Here is a 13,632-nt window from a genome sequence, read left to right as displayed (position 1 = left end):
TCAGTAATTGGCACAAGATAAAATGCCAGTCGACGTTCTGAAAAAAAAGAAGTCGAACATCACTTTAGTTTTAAGGATAAAAACAACTCCAAGATTTTTTTTTTTCGCAAGTCGAATTTTGTCGAACACCACAAGTCGGATTTTCACAAATCGAACATCACAAGATAAATTGCAAGTCGAACCCAATTTTAGTTTTAAGGATAAAACAATCACAAGATTATTTTTCGCAAGTCGAATGTCGAATTTTGTCGAACATCGCAAGTCAGATTTTCACAAGTCGAACATCGTAAGATAAATCGCAAGTCGAACATCATTTTAGTTTTAAGGATAAAAACAATCGCAAGATTTTTTCCAGAATAGCAGCAAAGATCTTAAATTGGGTGCTAGGCGCCAAGGCTTTTCGGGAGAGGGACTCAAATGCGGAAAGACTTTCGTCCAGTGTTTTTAACACTAATACGAGAAGTAGTACAGTAAATATGGCAGAAAATTAAGTACTTTTTGTCACGAAGAGGGGAGTGTCAAGCAAATAATAAAAAAGTATAAAAAATTAAGTATAAAAATTTTTCTCGCCCTTATCTACTCAAATACAAAATTTGGAATGCCAAACCTTCGCCTGTTTGGCATTACGCCAGAAAATTATTTTAGACCAATAGTTTTTATTGTCCATATATTAAACTAAAAAACATTGGCTAGATCCCCAGTATCCTTTCTTCAAACCGAAAAATGTTTTCTGAGATCTCAAGTGTTGAAAATCGATTGGAAAACAAAGGAAATGGGGATCTTTCTATACTGCTCCATTTCTTTACATTTTCCATGTGAAATTTAGAAGAGAGAAAAAGGATTTGACTGTGACAGCGTTTAAACTTACGTTGAAGTTGAGTCCCACAGCAATTAGACAGAATTAAAACAAGTAGTTAGAGAAATTATATATATATATATATATATATATATATATATATATATAAAAGAGAGTCAGCTTTCATTTATAGCAGCCGCTCTGCATCTACATTCGGGCCTTCGTCCCTCATGTATTTGTTGTCATGATGTCTAATGTCCGGTTTTCCCCTTTCTAGAAGCCATTATATTGAGGGAATCGTTATAGTAGTCATCACTACCATCGGAATCAGGGATACCCTTATCATCATCTAGCCCCCACCTCCAAAATAAACTCAGAACAAATATTTACTGACATACACGCCCTTCTGGACCTTCTTTCGTTCATCCGCCATGGCAAAGCATTCCATAAAGAATTTTCCACTACGAGTTGTCTGACAATAAAATTCTGTTTTTGCTGAGTTTTTTTGTATCAATTTTTGCGTTTTTTTTAATTTTCTGTCGGTATAAAATTGTCAAGTTAACCTTGCGTCGTTTAAAATTTTGTGAATTGAGCTTTGACCGGCTCGGTCGAGGGGGGCGTCCGGAAATCACGCAAAACAGGTGGCACGTGCCAAGCATGGCAGAACTGTGCGGCTTATGCGGCGTTCTAAGATGTGAACCTCTTGGCGGAATCTGGGCGCCCTCTTGGGATCGATTTGATATATGAAAGTTATAAAGGACTTCACAAACATCATTTGTAAGGTTGAAAATATTTTCAAACTAACTCTGGACAGTAATTTTTAGTAGAACTTTGACAAGATAAAATATGCTTAATTTTTCCCATAGTGATTATTCTTATCTTTTCTCGTTGGTGTAAACTTTGTCAATTAGTTAATTAGCGATAAAACGACGGATTCGAGGTTTTTATCAGCTCAATAGCACTGTCTAAGATAATGCAGTTTACAATTCGAAGACCTGGCATCATCCCCCTCGCTTAAAAAACCAAAAAAACAAGTCACCGACAGTTTACAGCATTAAAAAGGACAATTTCTTTACATAGTTTCGTTCAAATCTTACTCTTAAAAATATTTGCGCTAGAGCACATCTAAGATCCGGATAAGGACACTTATTTGAAGTCAAGAGAAAGAGTGAAATAATCCATTCGAGCAAAGATTCTGAAAAAAATGATCATGGAAAAAATTTACATGAAAACAGAATTTACATTTTATTAAACAAGGGTTTTATTACAATCTTCAGCTCTTGCATTTTTTTTTCTTTGCTGTCAGATTATGTTTACCCTTTAATCTTTTGCGTGGAGGGAGGCTGATCAGCTGCTAAATCCTACTTTTCACTGGATCCTTGTAACAAATCAATACTCATAGAATTATGGATTAATGACAAAAAAGTTACTAAATTCAACGATAATATACTTTATTTTTCTTATTCTAATTATCAAATGATTTCTGGTTTAACAGTTTATAAACTTCCAAGACATAGTCTTCATCCTAGAATCTCCCCAGCAGGTCTTTTGACAGAAGCTCGCCCCCCTTCCATAGATGTTGCAATCTTTATGATACTTCCAATTCTTCCTTGTATTTTCCTTATAATTCCTAAAATTTTGACACTTTTTTCAAAGTTGTTTTGAAAGACTGTCTTATTTTTAATCCCATTCCCTAAATAAATAAATAAAAAAATGTGAAGACAGAAAGTCTTGTGATAGACTAATGATGTCACTGATGTAGGATTTAAGAACTTTAGATAACTTATTAGATTATTTAGAAAACAAATAAGATATGCCGAATGAAAACAAATAAGATATGCCGAATGCCCGAAATGTACTTATAGGCTAAGGCAGTAAGAAAGGAGCTTGCAAAGTCCCCCTCCAAAACAAATCGTAGATTTTGCTTAACCTCTGAGCAATTTCTTTTTTTAATAATACCGCCCCATCCCCTGAAAAAAATTCAATTATGCATCCCTTGTCTTGAGCAACTAGTACTTTTTAACCCATACTCATCACAAGTCAGTTTTGAAAGAGTTATTATACACAAAAATAGATTGTACTAGTGTTATCGAATACATTTGCACCATTTCGGGACTTTTTTTTTAGTTGTTTTTAAGTTCGAATTCTTCAAATCGGCACATTTCTCGATGCATCTGCAGCCTATTTGGGCTCCAAAAATCGTGCTTTAGAAAGTTTTTTCACTTTTTTGGCTGCGCTGCCACATAACAGCCGAATAGTGACACTAAATTACACACGAGATATACAATTGATTTCTCTTTCCTTAAGGTCAATCTCCTAGGTTGAAAGCTAATTCTATTAAGATAGCATTGAAATACATACCGAGATTTCCTCCTTTCTCATTGGCTTAATTGCTCTCTTGAGGGTTGTACCAGAATATTTAAACTCTGTTGACTTAATTGAGATATTACGACCGGATTTAAAGGGAATTTAAATTTTTCACATGTCTAATTGGTAACAGCTGACCATTGGAATTTGGTTGGTTACAAGTCAGATAACAGTTTAGCATTTGAATTTTCACAATGGGCAGAAAAAAAAAACGAGAACAAATAAGGGACAGGAAAACCTGAGACATTGGTAAGTTCTATCTCAACGTTATAGTAGAATATTTTACTTTTATTCATTTACAAGTTACATTTTCAAACAGTTCGTGGTAACAAACTGCAGTAAGGAGCTACCAGGCTCAATAGTAACCAAAACTCTAAAAACCGAAGTTTTGGTACAAACAGTTACATCAAAAGAATTGCATTTTAATGCTGATTTTAAATATATAAGTTTCATCAAGTTTAGTCTTACCGGTCAAAGGTTACGAGCCTGAGAAACGGTGCCTTATTTTAGAAAATAGGCGGAAATACCCTCTAAAAGTCACAAAATCTTAACAAAATCACATCATCAGAGTCAGCGTATCCGAGAACCCTGCTGTAGAAGTTTCAAGCCCCTATCATAAAAAAGGTGGAATTTTGTATTTTTGCCAGAAGACAGATAACGGGTACGTATTTTTTGTTTTTTTGTTGTTGTTTTTTCCTCAGGGGTGATCGTATCGACCTAGTTGTCCTAGTATGTCGCAAGAGGGTTCATTCTAACGTAAATTAAAAGTTCTAGTGTCCTTTTTAAGTGCCCAAAAACTTGGAGGGCACCGAGGCCCCCTCCAACGCACATTTTTCTCCAAGGTCACCGGATCAAAATTTTGAAATAGCCATTCTGTTTAACTTAGTCAAAAAACCTAATAACTATGTCTTTGTGAATGACTAAATCCACCACAGTTCCCGGGGGAGGGGTGGCAACTTATAAGCTTTGACCATTGTTTACACATAGTAGTTGTTAATTATGAAATGTACAGACGTTTTCAGGGGGGCTTTTTTGTGTTGGGGTTAGGGTGGGTCGGGAGGGGGGGCAGGTTACGTGGGAGGATCTTTCCATGGAGCAATTTTTCATAAGGGAAGAGAATTTCCATGAAGGGGTCGCAGGACTTTCTAGCATCATTTAAAAAAAGACAATGAGATTTTTTTTCTACTGGAAGTAATGATAAACATTAAAATTTAAAAACGAACGTAAAATATTACTTATATAAGGGGGTTCGTCTCTTCCACAATACTTTGCTCTTTACGCTAAAGTATTTTTAGTAACTCTAACTAGTTATTCTACGGCCTTTGTGATTCAAGGGTCATTCTGAAAGATTTGGGACAAAATTAAAGTTTTAGTGTAAGAACGAGGGATTGACGAGGGGGCAAACCCCCTCATATACGTAATATAAATACACAAATATATAAGTTCGTTACATAAGTTAATTCGTAAGGTACCTATGTTTGTTACTAACAAAAACGTTTGCAAAAAAAATAAAACAAATCTAGTTGTCTGTTTTAGTAACCAAAAATTGGGAGGTAACTAGGCCTCCTCTCCCATCCCCTTTTTCTTAGCAAAATCGTCCGATCAAAACTATGAGAAAGCCATTTAGCTTGTAATTTACATAAAAATTGCTTCCCCAGACTAAACATCCGTATGATATATGGGTAGATTATTACAAAATATATCGTGCGAAGAATACTTTCCGGCAGAATATGCTTCAATCTTTTGACGATGCCAACTCCACGTGCAACTTTGGTGGAGATAATGTCGCTATGATGCTTCTACGATAGATTAGAAGCATTATGGAAACCGAGGTACCGCAGTGATATAACTTGTAAAATAGGCTTTTCACCAAATAGAACTTTACTACTTACATCAACAGAATCACCCACTCTACAGAATGTCAGTAAAAAATTTTCTTTACATTCACACACAGCAAACTTACACTTGTAAACATCTCTAATCTTTTGAAAGTAATACGAGCTTTTGCTATCAAATTATCTGCGGATTTTGGAAATTTTGTTAGCAATAATGTTAGTAATATATTTATCCTTTAGATAAACGCGCATCATGTTCACGTAAACTAAATAAAGTAAAGGGCCCAGCACAGACATTTTGCTATTTATATTGTTAGATATTGTCGTATGAGTGTCTACACCAGGAAACTACTTTACCCCATGAAATACAAGGCTATCAAGCATGGACTCTTGATCATAATTATCAAGCTTTTTTTCTATTCGACCAATTCTCTCCTCCAAATTTTCAATTTGAAATCTCAGACTACCTAGTAGAGCCTGCTCAATTTTTGCAAACTTTGGATTAAACTCGAGCCTGATTGAATCATAAACCTGGCTCGATTATCAGTTCAGTACCTTCTTTGTTCAATTAATTTGGGTCATTGAACTTTTCAGTAAATGAAAGTAAGGAGCAGCATTAAAACTTAAAACGAACAGAAATTACTCCGTATATGAAATGGGCTTTTCCTCCTCAACGCCCCGCTCTTTACGCTAAAATTTGACACTTCTCTTAACTCTATTTTAAAACAGTAAGAAACTTTAGCGTAAAGAGCGGGGCGTTGAGGAGGAAAAACTCCTTTCATATACGGAGTAATTTCTGTTCGTTTTAAGTTTTGTTGTTGCTCCTTACTTTCATTTAAAAAAACTTGCTTTTTTTATTTAATTTCTGGACGTTTTTGAATTAATGCATGTTTTGATCTTGGCTCTCCGCACATAAATAATTAAAACGAAATTTGCATATTAATTAATTGCAATTAATCAGAAGATTTTGAGAAAAAGGAGCGAGGAATTAGGCCTAGTTGCCCTCCAAGTTTTTGATTGATTAAAAAAGTAACTAGAACTTTTATTTTTTTACAAACGTCTTCATTGGTAAAAAATATACGTAACTTACGAATTAACTTACGTAACGAACCTCTATATTAGTATGTTTTTATTACGAATATTAGGGGGTTAAACCCACCCTCGTCGTTACCTCGCTCTTTACACTAAAGCTTAGATTTTGTCCCAGTTCCTTAAGAATGACCTCTGAATCACAAAGGTCGTAGAATAAATAGTTGAAATTACTAAAAATACTTGTAGCCGTAAAGAGTGAGGTATAACGAGAAGGTAAACCCCCTCATATGCGTAATAATTTTTGTTCGTTTAAGTTTTAATGCTGCTCCTTACTTTCAGTAGAAAAAAACTTTTCATATTTATTTTTTCGTTGTTTTTTCAAATAATGCTAGAAAATCCTGCGTCCCCTTCATTGAAATTCTCTTCCCCCACGAGAAGTTTCTCCATGGAAATATCCTCCCAAGTAACCCCTCCCCCTCAACTCTCCCCCCTAAACAAAAAAAAATCTCCCTGAAAACGTCTGCACACTTCCCAGTAACCATTACTATATGTAAACACAGGTCAAAGTTTGTGACTTGCAGCCCCTCCCACGGTGACTGCGGGGGTGAACTAGCCATTCCAGAGGAACTTTTCCGTCGAATTTGATAATCAAGTCAGAATTTTCCTACCGCAAAAGTTTTTGCGTGAAATTCTTTGCGACAACTTGAAATACTTCGGATTTTCTAAAATAGGAAATTTAACACTGAATAACAATTTTGATGCAGTTTTGTATGCTAAATCCAAAGATATAATTATTAATACATTAGTTTTTTCGTCTGAAAGCAAAAATCCAGAAAATCCTTTCACCAAAACTGAGTCTTAGAACTAACCTTCTCAATTTTTTTAATTAACCATTTCGAAGCTGCATTAGAATTTTCTTAGATAATCAAATTTATCTTTTCTTGTTTCAATTTAAAATAAGAGTGAGCTGAATTTTACAAAATGGCCTGAGAATGGCCTTATACACTGAGAAACCAAAATTGTATTTTTCTAGAATTTTTGGGGTTCATATATAACATAATTTTCTACACTTAATTAAAAAAATAAAATCAGCGTTTTTCTGTTACCAACAATTGGCTGCAATTTGTTTTCTTTAAACACCAGTAATTCAACCAGAAAATATTTAAAAAATCATAACACAAAATTAAGGATTCTGAAAAAAACATTCCTGATGAATTTAGCCTACACAACTGCAATAGAGAATTGTCCCATACACTTCGCTTTGTTTTCTTTTTTTTGTCCGAAAATCCCTCAAAAAATCACAAATTGTTATGCATAATTTTGGGTACTGAAAAAAGATTAGCTTTTAATTTACCATGCAAAACTGCATTTAAAAAACCTTCCTATTCCTTTTTTAACACCAGACCACCCAAAGCCCCCCCCCCCCAAAAAAAATAGAATTTAAAAATGAGTTTGACGCGAGTCGTGAAGAATACGCTGGACAAACTTCTGCAAGGCATTTCATAAATTGGACTTATTCTTAAAAAACAAACGCTGAATTACTTATTGAAGTTAGTTTGGCTTAGATCCAAAACAGTCAATGTATTACTATTAAGGCTCTTCGTAAATACGTTAACACTGCATTGTTTGCCAAACAAATTATGGCCAGATATGCATAAACGCTGTTGAAGATAAATAAAATTGTGTCGTTCTTAATAATTTGCAAGACTAATTTAGAAATAAATAGGCAAAATTCACTATAATGAAGTTGTTTAACTAAAATATTGGGCCTCGACTTTAAAAGCATTTTGAAGATCAAGAGGCATTCAATGACGTTATGGTTTGCAATAAAAAAGAATAACAAACTGTAGTTTCGTTCATTTCCTAAAATTGAAAAAAAGACTTCAAGTTATTTTAAAATTACCTTTCAAGGTTTGTATAGGCGGACCTGGGGTCACGCAAAAAGCAGGTTGTCCCCAGACGGAATGGGAGACTTAACAAACTACTTAATATAAATTTGAACTTCCTGGGAGAAGCTAGGTGAATATTTGAATAGATTGGGGTGGAGGAGGAGCGTGCGCAGATTCTTTTGGCCCCTAAGTTTTGAGTTGTTGGTAGCAGTAGTAGCATATAAAAAGAAACAAAATGCATTCCTTTGATAACACCTTCTGTTATTTTGAAAAAAAAAACAACGACATAATTTCAAAAAATTATCAGACATATTGTGTTGAAAACAAACAATGTTCCATATTTCCTGGAGGAAGTCCTTGAATTTGCATAATGGGAGGGGGCGTAGTGGGTTGCGTTAAAGCCGACGTGTTCCTAGGGAGAGGGACTTGGGACCCTTTTCGCTCCCTGAAACTCTAAATTTTCTTAACCTTCCAATTAATTATCAAATTAAACTTGTTCTTGCTATTCTTAGGCTTCTAAATTTTGGTTTGTTAGTACAGTACTAACAACGAAACCAATTTCTTGGAGCATGCCTGTGTCGAAGGTATTCTTTAAGACTATTTCTCCAAATCATATTTTCAAAACTACGACTACTGCTACAACTCACTGTACCACCAAGCCGCCTGAGGCCAACACAGCTACACAAGCTTCTCTTCAATCCCAATCTATTCAAAGCCTCCCTCTTTACACCCTCTTAAAAAGTACGAATTCCCCTTAAACCCTTACTTACGACCTCCTTCAACTTTAGCACCCCCCCCCCCCCCCCCACCGCAGCAAATTTGGCAAAAAATAACAAATTTCTAGCCTTTGCCCGTCTCTCTTATGATGTTTTTGATGTTTGGTCACTCAAAAATGTATACAGGTGCCAGGCCCGAACTCATCGGATTGTCTCATGTTTTCCTGTATTTCTCATAAGGTTCACCTCTTTTTTTTGGGGGGGGGAGGTTTTTGATGAACACCTTCTCCCAATGTGAGTATCTGTATAGTACATTCACCGCTCTTTTATTAGTATAATAAAAGAGCGGTGATTGGACGTTATGACGATTTTCTGCGTACATGCCTATGAGAGTACTTTATTCTATTATTTTAGAGCATATACTAATAAATAAATTAAGACCAAAAACTTTGTTGGAAAAAGAGACTCTGGCCATCCAGACCAAGAAGAAAATATTTCCTAGGGGTTATGCCTAAAACGTGCCCACCTAACAATGTGTTAACATTTTAAAATTCTTAACTATAAAATTTTGTAAGGGGGGGGTAACATAAAGATATGTTGTATTTCGTTTTCAAGGATGTATTTATTCATAAATAAATGATTTTTCATCAAATTATTCAATTCTAATTAAATTTTAAAATGACGGGTCGAATCTTGCCCTCTTGTTTATGTGTTCGAGAGTGTAGCTGACACTTCACATGAAAACAAGCAACAATGAGCAAATAAAACGTGTCAAAGGAGTTCGGTGTTTGTCACTTTTATTTTTTTTTTCTGTAATTCAGGAACTTTCCCTCGACTATAATTTTTTAATCTTTTATTTTAAAAAATGTTTGTTTTAAGACAACCAAAAAGCAGTTGTGCCAATTCTAAAAATGTAGGGGGGCACGTATTTTTCAATGTCTAGGCGGGGCACTTTTTTCAAAGAAAATAACAAGAAGGGGAATTTTTCAATGACAATAAAAAAAATCGAAATGTAGGGGGTTTAAAACACCTTGGGGGGTAAACGCCCACCCCAATTAGCACCAGTGTCAAACAGCTATATTCACCTATTGACTAAAATAGACTATTTGTTAAAATACCACTAAGCTGAGAACAATTTTGAGCATGTTTCTATATTTTGTCAAATTGCATACTATTTTCAATCATTTTTTTTTTTTTTACTTCTCTAGCAATGAAGTTGACACATTTTACGTTTTGTCCACAAGATGCTCAACAATTTATACTATAAATTCTATAAATATTAATGAATCTAATAAATTTTCTAGAATTCATCGGTCGATGTGTACGATACTGGGATACAACCATGACCAAATATAGTAAATTCGAGTAAATCATTCATATTTGTATATTTCGTAAAGACAATTTGCCTATATTTTCTCGAACCGATCATTTCTTGCAAACGTACACTTCTATAAGGGGGGGACTATATAGTGAGGGGGGTCTGAACTTATTTTAGGAGGATAAAAGAAATTCTAGTATTAGCTACAACAGTTCAGAAGTTGAAGATACGACCAAAAAATAATGATTCGTCATCTAGTGACCTAATTAGAATTGTAGCCGATGAAAGTATATGAACTAAAAACTGTTTTAAGATGAAATCATCAAACCCAAACGTTAGTGGCGTAGTTCACCCCCTCCCCGTGGGGGGAGGTGAAATTGGAACCAATATATACTAAAGAAAAGTGACCTGTTCCTCTGGATGCTTAAATTATGCAGGCTAATCTTAGTTTTGTCACGATTTTTTTTGCAGAAACTGAATTTCAGCTGGGGGGGACTGTAGTTAGGACGGGAGGCAAACTGAGGACTAGAGGGGTGGGGAGAGTCTGGAGTGATTGAGGTCTGGGGGGGTTAGTTGCCCCTGCCGCATAGCAAATTACACCATTGCCGAACGTTATTGTCATATTTGAATTTTGGCTGGTTTCGATACGCAGCCAAAAAAGCTTGTTGAACCCGGATGTACAGTATATTGGTGTTTTTTCTTTCCCTTGTTTTTACCTCATTAGTCCTTTACCGTTCTGACCTAAGAAAAGACAACATTGAAACTATCCAACATTAAATACGTTGTTCTAAGACACAAAAAAAAAGATTGCCCCTTACCATACAAAGGTGGGGGACAGGTTCCAAAAATACCCTGTCCTTTCCTTGTGTTCTTGGCTCAACCAAAAGAAAAATTCAAATTACGTTCCTATCAGCGAGGGTAATGGAAATCAAGGTATGGTCCTGATCATCTTCTTGCTTTTATCAAAATGCTGAAGTTTTACATGGGAAGGAACAATTTTAGATCATTCCATCCAACTTATTTCCCTTAATGACCGGGATTTACGCTTAAACATGTAATTCACGTAATTTTGAATTTATGTTTAAAAACGCTTTTTTTAATGATCGAAATGGTTTCAATGTTTTTCATCCACAGGGGGGGGGGGGGGGTAAACCACATGAGGGGCGGGGCAAAGAAACTAGGGAAGAGAGCAAAGAGATTACGAAGGGCTATGACAACAAGAGTAATCGTAGGCCGTTTAATTTTTTGAGTTACCAGAGAGCATTTTTATGTAATTTTTTGAGTTGACAGAAAGCGAGGGTTTTTATGTAATTTTGTTGCCTGTCTAGAGAAGGAGGTTCAACCCTAGGCCCCCCACCCTAGGGAAACCTTTGTATAGTATCCATAAGTTTTTTTCTAATTTCAAAGGTAGGTTAGATACTCTTATGATTTGGGGTTATATGGACTTAGGCTATATTTCGGGTCGTTGAGAAGATGCTAATTTACAACTACTTCAGAGCTTAAGTTTTAAAATAATTTATTAAATAAACAAAAATTTCACAATTCATTGTGATCTTTGCAGGTGCAAACGCATGAATTTATTTCAACGGCAGGGGGGCAAGCCATAGGGCGACACATAGTTAATTATGGGTGAAAACACATAATTACATATTTCAGGGGAAGCAAGTCCAAAGCGCCCTATGCATGTGTGATTGAGTCTGTCAATTATTCAAAATACAATCCAATTAGAAATATTTCCTATAATACTAGCAATGGTCAAATAAGTACAGTTATCAATATGATGAGAATCATGCTTTTGTACTTCATGCTATTGAGATAGGACCCATCACCAGTATCGTGGGCATCCGCAATGATGCCTAGGCTTACAATTTCACTACTGCAGGGGGAGCCGAATATTCCTTGTACGCTATAATGATAAAACAATTAACTTTGTACTTTCGGGTAGAAGCCTGTCTAAAAAAGTTTGAAAGCGCAGACCTACTGGATACCATGGAATGGTGCCAAGTCTCCATATTTCCGAGGTGGGTTGAGCCTCACCATAAAAAATGAACTATTTACCATATTTAGATGCTTGCATTACGATAAATGACCTAGCCTAAGCTAGACCAACGTGATTATGCCGAATGCAAAACTAATAGTACAATTACACAAAGTAAAATGGCTATAAAATAAATTAGATAAATGATACAGACTAATGCATAAGCTAATGTATCATGTCATTATGCCATATATGACAACAGACAATAACAGAAGTGCCTAGTTTAGCCTAGAAGGTAATAAATACCCCCTATATCGCCCTACAAGGTTTTGAAAAATACCACTATTTTGGTATTTATTAAAAGCACATTTTTTGGTATTTTCACAGAACAATAAAAAAAAAGACAAAAAAAAACTCCCAAATTTTTGAAAAATACATTTGCCCCTCCCCCCTAAATAACGTGAATTATCGCCAATAAGGCTAGGCCTACGAGAAAGGGTGTCAAATTAAAAAAAACATCCTATAATATCTAACTGAAAAAGAGTAAAATCAAGAAAAATTGGGAGCTTTCCTCATAAATAGACAAGTTTCATATACTTTCAGGCACATACACTCGGATTCCTACCGCCAAGGAGGCAAACACACTACCCATATTTCCTTCATAAATTAAGCCTAAAAAAAATTAAAGACGATACAGCCTACAAACAAGCATTAGTCTAGGAACAATATAGGCCTAGGCTCAGGGAAAAGTTTAGGCCATTTAAAAGAGTAGGCTACACGACAATACAGACTTAAAAATTGGCAAGGCTAATTGCGAAACTAACGAGACATAAATATTTTTTTTTCTCTCTCTCTCTCTCTCTCTCTCGTTAGTATACTTTAATCCTTATGCTTCCTTTATTAATTAGGCCTACCCAATAAAATAAATATCAAAATCTAACCTATTTATCAAATACTTAAAAAATAAAAAGGCTCACCTTATAAATATTTAATATCCTTTATTTACAAATAAATCCATAAATACTCAAGGTAGCACTGCCCAAATTTCGGGTTGTAAAACCCAAAACAAGACACAACGTGACAGAACAAAGGAGCCTTCTCACCAAAAGTAATAATGCAAAATAATTAAAATCCAAAAATCGTCACTTAATCAATGAAAACCACCACAAATAATTATATCAATCAATTCCTTGTTAAATAGGGAATTAAATAAGATATATTTCACTATATTTTAATCACTGAATGTAGGCTAAATAGTGAAAATAGTAGGCAGTTTAGGATGACTGGAATCAGAGGACACCATCACCTGGCGTCTGTGTTGTCGTTTCCATGAGAAACCGTTTGAAAAGCATCTGATGACGTCACGATTCTGAATAGCATTTATCCAAACTAGATTTGATCCTAATTTTTAGTATTAATTGTCTAATTAATATGTTTTTGTAATCATTTTGATCCTTGAAAAGTGTAGAATTGAAATAAATAAGTGGTTTGTAGCGTTAATGAGGTTTTTGGGTTAAATAGGAGGGAGTTAGTTTTTTAGAAGGGAGTCCCTTTTCCCTATGAGAGTTGTATATTAGTGTCAGGATGAATAGCATATGACATATTTATATTCATTTTAATCGTCATCGTGAGAAGAAATTAAATAAAAATGTCACAATGCTTAAAAATCACAAGTTAAGATAAAAAATGAAAAGCGGAATA

At 35.0% G+C, this 13,632-nt stretch overlaps 1 protein-coding gene across 1 annotated transcript in view; it reads right to left on the bottom strand.

Annotated features, from left to right (window-relative positions):
• LOC136037890 (bromodomain adjacent to zinc finger domain protein 2B-like) overlaps positions 1-13,248 on the bottom strand; it is a 152,001-nt gene extending 138,753 nt beyond the window's left edge. Inside the window, 1 exon segment of the mRNA XM_065720745.1 lies at positions 12,909-13,248. The gene's annotated coding sequence lies outside the window, so the exon portion shown is untranslated.
• Between the last annotated feature and the right edge of the window lie 384 nt (positions 13,249-13,632).

The sequence above is a fragment of the Artemia franciscana genome, chromosome 17 (genome assembly GCF_032884065.1).
Source record: "Artemia franciscana chromosome 17, ASM3288406v1, whole genome shotgun sequence".
Classification (NCBI taxonomy): Eukaryota; Metazoa; Arthropoda; class Branchiopoda; order Anostraca; family Artemiidae; genus Artemia; species Artemia franciscana.
Note: the sequence above shows the minus strand (reverse complement) of the source record. Positions and strands in the feature narration are given on the sequence as shown.